Source organism: Coenobita brevimanus, chromosome 116 (assembly GCF_032717465.1).
Source record: "Coenobita brevimanus isolate Jiangsu-jjx chromosome 116, ASM3271746v2, whole genome shotgun sequence".
Lineage (NCBI taxonomy): Eukaryota > Metazoa > Arthropoda > Malacostraca > Decapoda > Coenobitidae > Coenobita > Coenobita brevimanus.
Window position 1 is genome coordinate 9,604,194 of NC_137069.1, and position 14,241 is coordinate 9,618,434.

Consider the following 14,241-nt stretch of genomic DNA (forward strand, 5'->3'; position numbering starts at 1 on the left):
ACACAGCAGATACAGCACGGCAAAGACAGGCAATTCAGAGAGATCTTGATCAACTTTTAACTGGGCCCAAGTCTGGCAAATGGATTTCAATATTAATAAATGCAAAGTGTTAAACATTGGCAGTAAAAATGTAAGAGCAAGTTATAGCATGAATAATGTCCAGCTTAATAGGGTAAACCATGAAAAAGACTTAGGAGTTATAATAACAAATGATTTGAAACCAAGCAAACAATGTACAGAAGCTGTGAAAAAAGCCAACAAATTGATTGGGTTCATAGGTAGAGCATTTGAATATAAATCCGATAATATCGTCCTCACTTTGTATAATTCCTTAGTACGCCTGCACTTGGAGTATTGCGTTCAGTTTTGGTCACCGTATTATAAAAAGGATATTGAAAAGCTTGAAAGAGTGCAGCAAAGGATGACAAAGATGATACCTAGATTGAGAAATAAACCATACGAGGAACGTTTAGAAGCCCTGAATCTCTTTACCCTAACAAAACGGAGGATACGAGGAGATTTAATTCAAGTATTCAAGATATTCAAAGGACATGATAACATGGCTGTCGATAAATACTTCACAGTTGATCACTCGAACTACACTAGAGGAAATGGGCATAAAATAATTGGCAAACGATTCCAGTCGCATGAAGCTATGCATTTCTTCTTCAATAGAGTTGTAAATATATGGATAAACTGCCCTCCAACGTAATAGATTGTAATACAGTACAAACTTTTAAAAGGTTGCCTGGATAAGTATTTGGCATCCAATCCCCAGCTTAATATGTTTACTCCTGAATAAAGCACTTGTGTACGTATAATTTTGTTTTATTTTATTTTAGTTTTTGAAGAGCCTGGATCAATTTATTAAATGCAAATATAGTATATGCACAGACTAGGATATGCACAGATAGCCCTGAGTTAACGGTCACTACTCATACTTTCGACCTGTGATGGGCTGTGGATCACTGAGGGTCCCTGTTAGTTACGTGGCCACCATCGGGATTTTTTTTAATGTACCAGGGGTCACTGTTTCAGGAGGTGACTAGTTTGCTGTCCTGCATGGGAAAGTTCCTAGTCTCAGTGGAATGAATGGAGCTGGGGCCTGATTGACTGCTGCCTACCTTCGTAGCGCCAGACAAGGTAGCCACACCACCCCTCAATATCCACACTGTGCACTGCGCAATTTCCACACTGTGTCCGCAGATGCCCCATCAACTCAACTACCCGTACAGCGACATACATCAGTTAATTATTTATTCGATTACTCATTGTACTTTACTACTTTCTCTTTCATGTTATTCATACTGGTAGCTTATAGATAATGTATTATAGAATGTAGTTTTCCTTTTCAGTCTTTCCTATGAAATTTCCATGTCAATTTTTCCATGCTGAATGGTTGTTTTTCTCACTTTTTCTTGCCAGTTTTGGCTGGAGGGTTTGGAGGCGGGGGGAGCCTTCTTGCTTTACTATCCTTATCCTTCAGCATGCAGAGTTAGATCTTGTAGTCATAGTCTACTCTGTACCAAACAGCCTCGAAAGGACCATAAGGTCTGTTGCTGTTTTCATTCCTTTGTACTCCTTTATACTCCTTTGTACTCACCGACTTCCAAACCTCTCTTCCTCAAACACTCATCCACCATATCTCTCCACCTTCTCCTTGGCCTACCTCACCTCCTCCCTTCTTCAAATTCGCTCAGGTATACCTTTTTCACCACTATTGTTATCTGTTCTTTCCACATGACCATACCATCTCAGGACACTCTCGTCGATTCTGGTGTCCACCGACTTCCTCAACCCACACCTTTCACGAATCACATTATTTAGTATCCTATCCACCCTCTGTACTCCACATACATTCCTCAGCAGTCCCATCTCCACTGCTCTTACTCTTGACTTTTCATTTTCATGCCACACCATAATCTCACACCCATATGATTGAGTTGGCACTAACACTCCCTCATGTAAGCTTCGTGCATCTGCAACACTCAAGCCTCTGTTTCTTATCAAGGCCTTCATTGCACCAGCTACTTTTCTTCCTTGTGTCACTCTACATTCAACTTCTTTTGCACATTTTCCTCTCTTTTCTATCAATGTACCCAAGTATTTGAACTCTCTCACCAATTCCAGTCTCTCTCTGTTCACTGTGACATCACACTGGGAGTCACCTTCTCTCTCAATAACCATCACTTTACTCTTCCCTACATTTACTCTCAAGGCACAACGCTCACAGACATCAGCAGAACTCTGCAGTAGAAAATAAGTGATGGAAATTGAATTTTTTTTTCTTTTTCTTTTTTCTGTTTTTCATTTTTTACTTTTTTGTTTCTCATTTATTCCAGTTTTCCTTTTTTTGTTATGTATAATCTTTTTCATTTATTCAGTTTTCATTTTTAATAATGATTTTTTGTTTGTTATTTACTCCATTTTTTATTTTTTCAATTATGTTTTTGCTGTTTTATTTCTTCCATTTTTTAAAAATCTCTGTTTCCTTTTTCCGGTATTGTTTGTTCCCGTCTTCAATTATTCCATTTTTCGTTTTTTAAAATTATGTATTATCTGTTTTTCATATATTCAGTTTTCCTTTTCATCACTTTTGCTTTTATGTTTTTCTTTAATTTCATTATCTGCTTTCCTAAAACTATTTCTTACTTTTTCATTTATTCCAATATTTTATTTTTAACTTTTTTCTATTTCTCCATTTTTTTCCCTCTGTTTTTCATTTATTCCATTTTTCATTTTATCAATTATTTTTATTCATGATTAATTTCCAAAGGCAAAAACGATTTCTGCCGGATTATTATCCTTTGATTTTATGATTTTTTCTCTTTCTTTCCAGTGGGGACGGCATAACTAAAAATCCTCCTTTATTTCCTTTATTTTTTCTAGTCGGAACCCAAATCTCTTGGATATTTTCGCGGTAGTCGTATTCTCCGCGGCTTTGGGAGGCTCCCTAACACCTCTTCCTGTGCGATTAATTCTATTTATTTGTTTAAATTTATCTTTATTTATTTATTTACTTATTTATTCATTCATTCATATACTTATGGCTATATATTCATTTTTATTTATTTATGTCTATCTATCTATTTACTTAGTTATTTACTTATTCATTCATTTTATTTACTTATATACTTTATTAATTAATTATTTATTTATTTATTATTTTGATATTCAGTCATTTATTCATATCCATTGATTTACCTATTTAGCCATTCATTCATTCATTCATTCATCTTTATTTCATTCATTCACGCATTCATTCATTCATTCATTCATTCTTATCTACCTATCTATCTATCTATTTTTCTGTCCACTAATTTATAACTCCATGTACAATATCTCGATTTCTCTCTATAGCACCTTAACTCCTTCATCTCACCCCCCCCTTCACTCCTATAACGTCTTGCAGATACTTAATTCCATCTACCAGGCTTATTTCCAGTATTCAGTATGGACGGTGGGTGTTGGCGCCGAAGTGGTGACATGTGGTGTATAGTACCTGGGAGGACTGCTGGGCCTCAGGGAACGGACTCCAAAACCTATGCCCAGAGTCAGACACATGAAAAAATAAAAATCATTAAGCGAGTCCATAATATTCCAAGCCTTATTGTGTAACGAAATCACGGGTCGGGTAGCGTAGAGTGAGTATGAGGTGATAATTTCTGCGTTATGAGAGAGAGAGAGAGAGAGAGAGAGAGAGAGAGAGAGAGAGAAACGAGGATTTAATGAAGATGAGTAAACACACACACACACACACACACACACACACACACACAAAGCTAATTTCCAGAAGCCAAGTGCGCAAATAAAGCAACGTGGCAACCTATCGACAACACGTGTAAAAATTGGAAGACAAGACGGGAGCCAAAGGTCAAAGGTCAGCCAGGTCATCTTTTTATTGGAGGGTATCTGGACTGTGTTGCCAGGGTGTGTTGTGTTGTACGAGAGAAAAAGAAATAGTGCTCAGTTTGGGGGTTAAGTCTCTTCTTCCTTTTGTTCTCTTCTTGCTACTATTGAACGACTTTATTATGTCATCATCACCATCATCATCACAGAACTTTATTTCATCATCATAACCATCATCATCATCATCATCAGCAGCAGCATCGTGCAATTTTAGTTATTCATCATCATCATCATCATTCAACTTTACTCCATTCTCATTATTGTCATACACCATTATCGGCAGCAGCAGCATCGCAAAACCTTAATTACTCATCATCATCATCATCATACAATTTAATTCCATTATCATTATTATCATTCAACTTCATCATTATTATCAGCAGCAGCAGCATCGCGATACCATAATTACTCATCATCAGCATCAGCAGCAACATCGTGCAACCTTAATTACTCATCATCATCACCATCAAAAACTGAAAAATATGAAACGGTAATTTTCTGACGATGTTCCGAAAGCGTCTCTCTCTCTCTCTCTCTCTCTCTCTCTCTCTCACGCAAAGAGTATCGCTGTGTTTGGAGAGTATTATATATATATTTATTCTTGTGACCAGCAGAGAGAATCATTTAGCTAAGAGGTTAAAATCTTAGTTCATTATTATTAAGCTTCGCCGTATAAATGGCGAAGCTTCTTGTTTCGCCAGTATTATTATTTTTCTTTGTACTTTTTTCTCTTCGATCTTGATGATATTACACATGAAGGTACCCTAGGGTAACCCAAGTCCATGTGCCAAAAATAAATATCCTTGACCTATTGTTGAAGGTGATATAACCATTTTATGCCAAACGATGCATATTTTGAAACTGAAATATCTCAGAAACTAATTGAGAAACGGCTATTTGGTCGAAAATCCTGTGATAAAAATGTGTGCTGAATAATTCTGGCTTAAAATTTTGCCATTTAGCCTAGTGGAAAGTACCGAATTCAAATCTGCCCAGCTTTTTCTTTGCAACACGTTTTAGAGAAAACTACCAAAGCTTTAAAGCTGTAACTTTCCAGATGTATAGTTGTGGTCCCTCTTATGATCTGAAAGTAATATGGTTAGAGTTAAACATACAGTTAGCCAGTTATTGAGACAAATGTACAATTTACACATGCGTTCTTCGACACCTTTGTCTTCCGATCTTCTAGAAATTACACAAAAAGTTACCTTAGGGTCTTCAGATCTTGTTTATATTGCACATACCTTATATCCCATATGGCTCGTGGGGAGCAAGTAGCCGACCTAATACTACAGTCCAACCTCTGTCTTCTGAACGATGGTAGAGCGACTCGTGTAGATGATCGTACTGGTAACTTTTCGGCCATTGACTTATCTTTGGCCTCCCCTGGTATACATCAAGATTTCTCATGGGACTCCTATGACGCCTCCTTGGGAAGTGATCATTTACCCATCTGTCTTTCTTATATACGCGACATCGTTTCGGACCCTCCACCTCCAAAATTTAACTATAAGAAAGCAGAATGGGGATCCTTCTCAAGGATCGCCAATTTAGATATATCTGGGGAGACCATAGATGTTAAGGTCGAAAATATAACAAAATCCATACTACAAGCAGCTGAAGCTGCTATTCCCAAGACTTCTACAGTTCATGCAAAGCACAGAGCACATTGGTGGACGCCGAATTGCCGACAAGCATTAAGAAAACGCAATAGGAGATACAGGATTTTTGACAGTCAGCCTACAGAGGAAACTTTTATTGCATACAAACAAGCACGGGCTGAGGCAAGGAGAATAATGAGAAGGGCCAAACGTGGCTCCTGGCGGTCCTTTGTGTCCACGGTGACTCGTACAACACCATTAAGTAAAGTCTGGTCCACTATAAGAATATTAAATAATAAGGGCCCATATTTCCCTGTCACCACCATGCAGGTGAACAATACCACCTATGACGAGCCCGTGGACGTTGCTAACATCCTTGCCAGGAGTTTTTCTCATGTAAGTAGCTCAGCCAATTATGATCAGCGATTTCAACATCATAAACGCACGGCTGAGCTACAGTTAATAGACTTTGCCACAGAAGACGTAGACTCCCTGTACAACCAAGAGTTTACGCTCGATGAACTGCTCCTTGCCCTTAAATCCTGTAAAGACACCAGCCCTGAACCAGACACCATCACATACGGTATGATCCGGCATCTTAATCAGGACAACCTGATTAAGATGTTAGCAATGTACAATGAGATTTGGGCGTCTCAAACGCTCCCAAACTCATGGCACTTTGCGCACGTCATACCGATACCCAAAGAGGCTGGTCGTCTTATGAATCCCACTTCATTTCGTCCTATTGTGTTGACTTCTTGTCTATGTAAGGTCATGGAACGAATGGTAAACAATATGCTTCTTTTTGTTTTAGAGTCGAAGAATATGTTAAATGATCAACAATGTGGCTTCCGTAAATACAGAAGGTCACTAGATCATTTAATGAATTTGGAGCATTGTACTGCAGAGGCATTTGCCAATAAAGAATTCATGATAGGGGTGTTCTTGGACATCCATAAAGCCTATGACATGACATGGGGACACGGTATACTAAGGAAGTTCTATGCTTATGGTTTAAGAGGAAATTTGCCTATTTTTATTTTCAATTTCTTAAGGGACAGGACTTTCTCTGTCAAATTGCCCCGTAACGTAACATCGGATATATCTATCCAGGAAAACGGGGTGCCGCAGGGAAGTGTGCTTAGTCCTACTTTATTTAGTATTATGATCAATGATATTCTGTCATCAGCTTCCATCCCGAGGAATCTTAAATACTTGCTCTACGCTGACGATTGTGCAATATGGCACTCTTCCCATAATGCACAATTTTCGGATGGGCGGATTCAAGCAGCCCTTGACTCCGTCCACCAATGGGCCTTGCAGTGGGGATTTAAGTGTTCCGTCCGTAAGTGTGCCGCTGTAGTTTTTACGACTCGTATCGCACCTAATTTGTGCTTAACTTTGGATAATGAGGCGGTACCTTTTCAAAATTCTATAAAGTTTTTGGGCCTCCATTTTGATCGTCATTTGAACTTTAAAATTCATGCTAATACTTTGCATGCTCGTTGCGATAAACCAGTAAATATCCTCAAGTACCTAGCGGGTACTACATGGGGTGCCGACAGAAAATCTTTATTAATGGTGTATAAGTCCCTCATTCGATCAAAGCTAGACTATGGCGCACAGGTGTATGGCTCAGCATCCGATGCCACATTGAAAGGATTGGATGTGCTACAGAATAAATGTTTGCGAATGTGTCTTGGAGCTGTCCGGTGTACCCGTGTAGCTCGTATGGAAGTGGAGGCGAATGTGCCTCCCCTCCGTATTCACCGCGAACATCTGGCCGTGTCCTACGGCATAAGGACATTTAGGAAAAGTAATATAGGCAATGTGGCCTGGACCCCCCTGCATCAATACCACCACCTTCTGCGAGGGGTGCGTCGGCCACTTGCCGTTCGCCTCCACATACTGACTCAGGAGCTTGGTGTGGACCTCAGTGACTGTGACAAGTTGGTGTTAAAAAATATAGCGCCTTAGGAGCCACCTGGCTTTACTGTTGATGTTACAAGGCTCCCAGCACCTAAGACCAAGGCGCCAGAGGCGTAAGTCCACCACTTGTTTCGTAACATCATTCGTCACTTGGGGTCCTACCACTTGTACACTGACGGCTCCAAGTCGAGTGAATGTGTGGGTGCAAGTGTGTGGTCGACTGAATGTGCTCTCAGGTATCGGTTGCCGACTCATACATCTGTGTTTACCTCCGAACTTTTTGCTATTGACAAAGCCATAGACTATGCTCTCAATTCTAGGCATGGCTCATTTGTCATATTTTCGGATTCAAAATCAGCCCTTCAGGCATATGCATCTTGCACTACGGACTCTCACGAGATCCAGGGCCGCATCGTTATTAAGTTGCATTCATGCAACAAGTCATTCCCGCTGATCTGGGTGCCTGGTCATTGTCGTATCTACGGCAATGAGCAGGCTGACTTACTTGCAAAGTCGGCTGTAGAGCTCGAGGAGACTTGGGACGTTCCTCGTGATCTACGGTCGAGTCTCTCTCTCGGAAAGAAATCAATAAATCTTCTGTGGCAAGGTCAGTGGACCAGATTTAATATTCCAACATGTAAGCCGTACCTGGGCGACTGGGACACTACCAACTGTCCCAGTCGCCTTGAAGAAAAAGTGCTGGCTCGCTTACGGCTTAATGTCACCATATTAACACATATGAAACTAGCTGGAACTGTCTCCTTCTGTCTGTATTTCCTGCTGCCTATGATCTCCAGTCTTTCAAACGCAGTGTGTCCAGGCATCTCAAAATGATCGGATCTTGAATATGACTCTCTACTGTATTTTGTTTTTCTCTTGGAGGGAACTGTACTGCGGGCTCATGGGCTTTGGTTCCTTCTTCCTCGCATAAAAAAAAATATATATATTGAAAAACGATTCCCGCCGCACTGACATCTGTGATGCAGCGTTATCTATCAGTCATATCATCCTGCAATGTTGGCGATTTATTCGTGAACGTGCTTCACTTATAAATTACTGCAGCGCAGCAGACGTCCCCTTCACCCTTTCCTCTATCCTGGGTGATGGGGACATTGTTATGACTGATAAATTGATGGCTTTCTTGATAGAGACCGGACTGATCAGTGTGATGTGACTTTTTTACTGTGTGGTTATGGTTTTTATCAATGGTAAATATGTACATATTGCTACACTAATTAGGGTTGACAGTTGACATATTTGAAATAGTTCCTCCTTCCCACTGATCTATTTCTAATATAGATGTCCTCTACATTAAACCCCGTTCCTCGCCTGACAGTCACCAGCTGATGAGTGCAAGTGTGCAATATAGAAAGGTATTGGGCAGTTGCAGTCGATGGTGGTCTGCTGGGCGAGGTTCTTCCCTTTTTGTACAAATTATGTAAATACATTATATTATCTTGCTTAAGTTATTCTAATTAAGGCCGACAGCTAACGTATATGGAAATGTTCCTGACTCGTCTGGTTCCCTTTCATATATTGATGTCCCCTATATTAGGTTGTGCCTCGACTGACAGTCACCAGGTGATGAGTGCAGGTGTGTAATGCAGAAAGGCATTACATATCTGCAGTCGATGGTGTTCTCTTGGTCGAGGCTTTTTCACCATTAGCGTAGGTCTAGTTATTTGTCTCTTAGGATTTAGTATAGGTTAGCGATTTGTCTGTTAGGTGATTAGTTTTAGGGTCTTTAGATTAGGTATTTTTGTTTATAAGTAATATAAGGTTAAAAATAAAAAAAAATAAAAAAATAATAAAAAATAAATAAAATATAAATTATATATATATATATATATATATATATATATATATATATACGTGTGCATGAAAGTGTGTACCGGTATGTTCATATGCATGGATGTGTGTATGTATGTATGTATGTATATATATATGTTCGTATATATATGTATATATGTCAATGTATATACATATATATATTTTTGCCTTAATGACCACGGGCTCCGGCCCAAATGGTCGATAGGAAAAAAAAAAAAAACATACGGCGTCGCGACGCTTCCTTATTGTAGGGCACCAAGAGCATAGGTACGGCAACTAGTTATTATTATTATTGTTGTTATTATTATTATTATTATTACTATTATTATTATTATTATTATTATTACTATTATTATTATTATTATTATTATTACTACTACTACTTGAAATAAATCACATGATTATTATTATTTTTATTATATTTTGTTATATTTTCAGGATCATGGGTTATTGTTAAATTTTTAACTTTTTTTTTTTCCTCTTTCTTCAAGTTTTAGACTGAGAGTTTTCTGCCCAGAAAAGAGAATATCGCTGAGTTATTGCATTTTCTTCGTTTTCTTCTTACTCCTCTACCTCCTCTTTCTTCTTCTTCTTCTTTTCTTCCCCTTCCTCTTCGTTTTCGTCTTCATCTTCCACTTCCTCCTCTTCTTTTTCTCAGACAGTTTTATTTAGCAAAGGTCAAGAAAGTCATTAACTTTAATTGTTTAGTTGCTGCTTGTTGGATAAAGTGGATATTGTCGAAACCTTGAATTACAGCTTCCCGCCCCCCTTCTCTCTCTCTCTCTCTCTCTTCAGGTCAGTGGTTAAGGTCACAGGTCAAGCTAGTTACATTTTTAATTGTAATGTCAACTGCTTCCCTGGAAAAGAGAAAATAACAGAGGCTTTGGGAATATCTATATCTATCTATCTAACTATCTATTTATCTGTATGTCTATCTACCTACAGCCAGAAGCCTCAATCCCGAAAGGGGTGGCCACAAACGAATCGTCTCCATGACACCCTCTCCTTTACCATCAAGCTGTCCTCTCCCCAACTCACACCTACCCCTTCCTCATGTGCAGCTCCTCACCTCATCCCTTCATCTCATCCTCGGTCTCTCTCTCCCCTCATCTCCACTGCCGTCCAATCACCTAAACCATTTCCCTACCTTTCTTTTCCGTTCCCTTTCCTTCCTTTCACTTGTCTTCCCTTCATCCCCTCCCCTCTTCTCTTCCTTTTCCTTCCCTTCCCTTCCCTTCTCTTCCCCGTCCTTTCACTTCCCTTCCCTACCCTTTTCCCATTTATCTCTTTCCTTTCCTTACACTTCCCTTCATTGCACTTCTCATTTTCCTATCCTATCTTTCCTTTCCCTTGTCTTTTCTTCCCTATCCTCCTCTTCCCTTTCCTCTCTTCGATCTCTTCACACTTTCATTCTTCTCCTTTTTCCACTCATTTGTTTTTAATCTCTCTTCTTCTCTTCCATTTTTTTCCATATCTTTTCACAATCTTCTCTTTTCCTTCTGTTCCTCTTTTATTTTCTCTCCTACTCCCTGCTCTTCTTCTTCCACCTTCTCTCTTCTCCTATATTCCCTCCTTTCCTCCCTCACGTCTCCTATTTTCCCTCCTTCCTCCTCCTCTCCTCTCATAAATTCCCCCTTTCCCTCCTCTCTTCTCCTCTCTTCCATATCCTCTCCTCTCCTCTCACATTTTCTCTTCTTTCTCTCCTCTCTTATTACCCCTCCTCTCCTTTCCCATATTCCTTCCTCTCACCTTTCCCATATTCCCTCCTCTCTTCTCTTCTTTCCTCTCCTCTCCTCTACCCGTCCATTTCGTCAATACGGCCCTTCCATTGCCTTCCTACCAGCAAATCCCTTTCAGTCACCCAGTCGGTCCAACTCTCACTTACCCTCACTGTCCCCTCAGACCTCAACCAACCACGCCACTCCTTTTGCAGGCCTTGTTCATTCATTTTCTGGCTGTGGAGTGTTCTTAATTCACTGTACACTGCTCTGTTATTCACTGTTAACTGCTTGTTCATTCACTTTCTGGCCTTAGAGACTGTACACTGCTCTGTTATTCACTGTTAACTGCTTGTTCATTCACTTTCTGGCTCCGGAGTGTTCTTAATTCACTGTACACTCTTCTGTTATTCACTGTTCACTGCTTGTTCATGCACGTACTGGCTGTGGAGTGTTCTTAATTCGCTCTACATTTGTTATTCACTCTTCAGTGCTTATTCATTCACTGTTTGGTTCTGGAGGCTACGATGTTAGTCTGGGTTTGTAAGCTTCTAATATCAGGTGTCTATATTTTCCTTTTTTTCTTATTTTTTTTCGTAGCTTTAATTCTGTGATTCTGAAGATTTATATACATATTAACTGTGCATGATTCTTTTATTCACTATGCATGGCCTTCTTATTCACTTTCAGGTTTTGGAGGCTTGTTTATTCATGCCGTGATTCTAGGGGGTTGAATAACTGTGCATGACTTCCTAACGAAAGACGAACGAGGAGTGTATGTGAGTTAAGTGGAGGGGAGGAGACGGAGGGGGAGGCCAAGGATGGGATGGAGGGATGAAGTGGAGAGGTATATGAGAGAAGGGTGTGTGAGCTGGGAACATGGCAGTGAAAGGGTGGGGGACAGAGCGACATGGAGGCGATTTGTTTGTGGCCACCCCTTAAGGTATTCAGGCTTCTGGCAATAGATAGATAGAAAGACTTCCTTATTCACTGTGCATGGGCCTGTTTATTCACTCTTGGATCTGTTATTCACTCTACGGTCTGGGAGGCTTCTAAATACACCGTCCATGCATTCTTTAGGAGTGCTGCGAATACCTCAAACGGTCTTCCGATCTGACTAAGACGTACCGGCAAGATATCCTACTTCACATCTAAGTTCTTCAAGAAAAACAGTTGGGGTCACTACCAAGGGTCAAGACGCTGTTGTGTACATACTAAGAGGGAAGAGACAGGAGGGATAGGGAGGAGAGAGGAAGGATAGGGAGGAGGGACAGGGAGGAGAGAGGAGGGGATAGGGAGGAGAGAGGAGGGGATAGGGAGGAGAGAGGAGGGATAGGAAAGAGAGAGGAGGGGGGAAGGAAGTAGGACAATAGGAGAAGAGGAGGGAAGGAGAGAGGAGAGGAGAGTCCTTCCTTTCCTTCTTACCAGGTCTGTCCTCCATCATGACCAGGTGCTCCATCGCTGCTGAGGACAGAGGGCTTAGGGCCACACCACCACCATCACCACCACCACCACCACTCAACAGTAACAAACAACGACAACCACAATCAACCACACCTACACCACCACCACCACCACCACCACCAACGACAACAACAACAACCCTACACCAAGACCGTCCCCTCTCTCTCTCTCTCTCTCTCTCTCTCTCTCTCTCTCTCTCTCTCTCTCTCTCTCTCTAAACAAATAAATAAATAAACAATAAATCATGAGACAGTAGAAAAAGCAATGGCAGGCCTACAGCATCAGTGTGAAAGCATGACTAACTCCGGGAAAAAACAACAAAAACAATATAAGAACTCCACTAAGCTCATCCCAGCCTGAAAATGAGAGTAGGCGAAGATTAATGAAATGCTGTCGAGTTTTCCAGTTACGTTCACACATTATCAAAATAATTAATGGCGCCGCGGCAGGGTTTACGGTCGCTGCATTTCTGGGTGACAGCGAAAATAATTACATCAACAAAACTAAAGCAGGTGAGTGGATAGTGTCGGTGACTGTGGGATGGTGAGGGTTTGCGTGTGGGGGGATGAGTGTGTGTGTGTGTGTGTGTGTGTGTGTGTGTGTGTGTGTGTGTGTGTGTGTGTGTGTGTGTGTGTGTGTGTGTGTGTGTGTGTGTGTTTTATGTGAGGAAGAAGGAACCAAAGGCAACGAGCCCGCAAAACTGTTCCTTCCAAGAGAAAAACAAAATACAATAGAGAGCCAAATTCAAGATCCATTCATTTCGAGATGCCTGGACACACTGCGTTTGAAAGAATGGAGATCCTAGGAAGCAGGAAATACAGACAAAGGGAGACAGTTCCAGAGCTGACTTGTTGCATAAATGAAGGACTAGGAGTAACGGTTAACTCTTGCATTAGAGAGTTGGACAGAAAAGGGGTGAGAGTTTGCTGCTAGACGGGTGCTACGCGCCCGTCGTAGAGGTGGGGGAATGCATGCAGACAGTTCAGAGGAACAGTGGCCATTGAAGTAGCGATAGAAAACAGATAAAGATGCAACATTGCGGCGAAGAGACAGAGGTCGAAGGGAGTCAGTAAGAGAGGGAGTGTTAATGAGACGAAAAGCCTTTGACTCCACCCTATTGAGAAGAGCTGTATGTGGGGAGCCTCACCACACATGAGAGTTGTACTCCACGCAGAGACGGATAAAACCCCTGTATAGAGTCAACAATTGTGCAGGGGTAAAGAAGGAACGCAGTCGGCTTAGCACACCCAATCTCTTGGAAGCAGATTTTACAAGAGATGTAATATGATCTTTCCAAGATAAGTCCGGGGTAAATGAAACCCCAGGCATGTTCAAGGATGATGCAGGATTAAACTGAATATTATTAAACATTAGTGGGTATATCTGTGGGAGATTTTGTCGGGCTGATAGGTGTAAGAACTGAGTCTTTGACGCATTAAAAACAACCAGATTATTTTTACCCCAATCAGAGATACGAGCCAAGTCAGGCATTAGGTGTGCCATAGCCTCATCCCCTGTTTGTTGAGGTAACTGCTGAGATGGACGTTGTGGGAATCGAATGTATGTGTGTGTGTGTGTGTGTGTGTGTGTGTGTGTTCAAAATGGTATGCTGGGCTGTGGTGATGATGATGATGATGATGATGATGATGATGATGATGATGATGATGATGATGATGATGAGGAGGAGGAGGAGGAGGAAGAAGAGAAGGAGAAAGAGGAGAAGGGGGAGGACAGCGAGGAACAGACTAATAATAATGATGACGGAAGGTCGGGAAGGCTATGTTTTCACA